The sequence below is a fragment of the Myotis brandtii genome, unplaced genomic scaffold (assembly GCF_000412655.1).
Source record: "Myotis brandtii unplaced genomic scaffold, ASM41265v1 scaffold266, whole genome shotgun sequence".
In the NCBI taxonomy this organism is placed as follows: domain Eukaryota; kingdom Metazoa; phylum Chordata; class Mammalia; order Chiroptera; family Vespertilionidae; genus Myotis; species Myotis brandtii.
The window spans coordinates 12890244-12892194 of NW_005360124.1; the positions used below are offsets into that span (position 1 = coordinate 12890244).

Here is a 1951-nt window from a genome sequence, read left to right on the forward strand (position 1 = left end):
TTTTCATCCTTTTCTACATCATGACACACATCCACAATCTGAAGAATGTTGTGGTTTGCACTCAGTTCCAGTGCACCAATGTTTATATGAATATAGTCTTTCAGGAAATCTTCAGCAAGCTGTCTTACTTCTTTTGGCCAAGTTGCACTCCACATTAGGGTTTGCCTGTCAGGTCTTATCTGATCCACAATCTTTCTTATTTGGGGTTCGAAACCCATATCAAGCATTCTATCTGCTTCATCAAGGACAAGGTAGGTGGTTCTTCTCAGATTTGTTTTTCCACACTCTAAAAAGTCAATCAGTCTTCCAGGTGTTGCAATACAGATCTCCACACCTCTCTCCAAATCTCGTATTTGTGGTCCCTTGGGAGCACCACCATAGATGCAAGTAGACTTCAATCGGCATGCTCTACAGTATTCAGCAGCCACTTGCTGCACCTGCTGGGCCAGTTCCCGAGTTGGTGCCAGCACCAAGCAAATAGGTCCATCACCTCTCTCTAGGAACGGCTGATGATTGATGTGGACAATGGCAGGCAGCAAATAAGACAATGTTTTCCCAGATCCAGTCTGTGCTACTCCAACCATATCCAATCCACTTAGAGCAACCGGCCATCCCTGAGCTTGAATAGCAGTGGGTTCAGTAAAGTTCTGTCTTGCAATCGCATCCATGATGTTTGCAGGGAAGTTTGCTTCATAAAAATTCAGAACGGGCTTTGGGCAGTTGTGTCCTCTAACTGTGATTTCCTTGCTTCTTCTGTATGTCTCGACCTCTTGCGCTGTGCGCCTGGCCAAATCAGGGTGTTCTTGGTAAAAATTCTTCTCAAATTTGGGCAGCTCATCAAGATTCCACTGCTTTTTAACTAGTTTCTCCCCAGGGTTTCCAAACTTCTTTCCTGATAGAGGCCCTGCCCTACTTCCTCCAAATCCAGGTGCACCAAACCCTCGATCCTGGCCTCGGTCTCGGTCACTCGAATAGCCTGACATGGCGTCAATGATTGCGGTTGGCGGGGAACGAAGTGGAGAGAATCGGATGCAACGAGTCACTGGTGGAGCCTTGTGGGGGCAGGGGCGGGAGTGGGGGCGGCGGAGAGACGGCGATGATAGGAGCCTGAGCTGCTCACCTACAGGCCAGTGGTCGGTCTCGGTCACTCAAATAGCCCAACATAGCGTCAATGATTGCGGTTGGCAGGGAACGAAGGGGAGAGAATCGGGTGCAACGAGTCACTGGTGGAGCCTTGTGGGGGCGGGGGCAGGAGTGGGGGCGGCGGAGAGACGGCGATGATAGGAGCCTGAGCTGCTCACCTACAGGCCAGTGGGCGCCCTCTGTTGGGGTCCTGCCCCAGCAGGTCCAGGGGTTCCCAGAGGTGTGGATGGAGTCGGCAAAGAAGGAAGGATATGAGGACAGCGTTCAGTTGATCAGCAGCCTAGCCAGGTTCTCTAGGCAGGTTCTGGCCAGGATCTCCAGCCAGGTTCTGTCTTTATTGTCCTGTTACATCTGTATTTATACCAGTTGATTTTAATCCTATCCATTCTATTCCAAAGGTTAGGGCGTTTCTTATCTCCATTCCAAGGTTACTCTATTGTTCTATTAAGCTACAAGGAACTGAAGGAGATTATCCTAAGTAAAGATTATATAGCTTACGCTAGATTGTTCTTGGTTAAAGTGATTAACTACCCGCCTGGCACTTAGTTAAGTGGTTTTATGGATTTATTCCCTTCCTTAGTCCTGTTCATCCCTATCTTGGGGAAACAACCTTTCTCGGGGAGGTGGTTCTGTTTAAAACACATAGCGCTAAGCGGGGGCGCAAACATATGTATACACCAGGTCCCTTGAAACATAAGCTGTGCAGATGTTTCTTCCCTGCGGCGACTATGTCAAGCAGCAAGGGTGGACCGGCTTCCGGCAAATTCCCCCATTTTTATTTATTTAATGACAGCGCGTGTAAATCAGC

The 1951-nt window shown here is 48.8% G+C and overlaps 1 pseudogene; it reads right to left on the reverse strand.

Moving 5' to 3' along the window:
* Positions 1-2: 2 nt before the first annotated feature.
* LOC102242450 lies at positions 3-1049 on the reverse strand (annotated as a pseudogene).
* Positions 1050-1951: the final 902 nt, after the last annotated feature.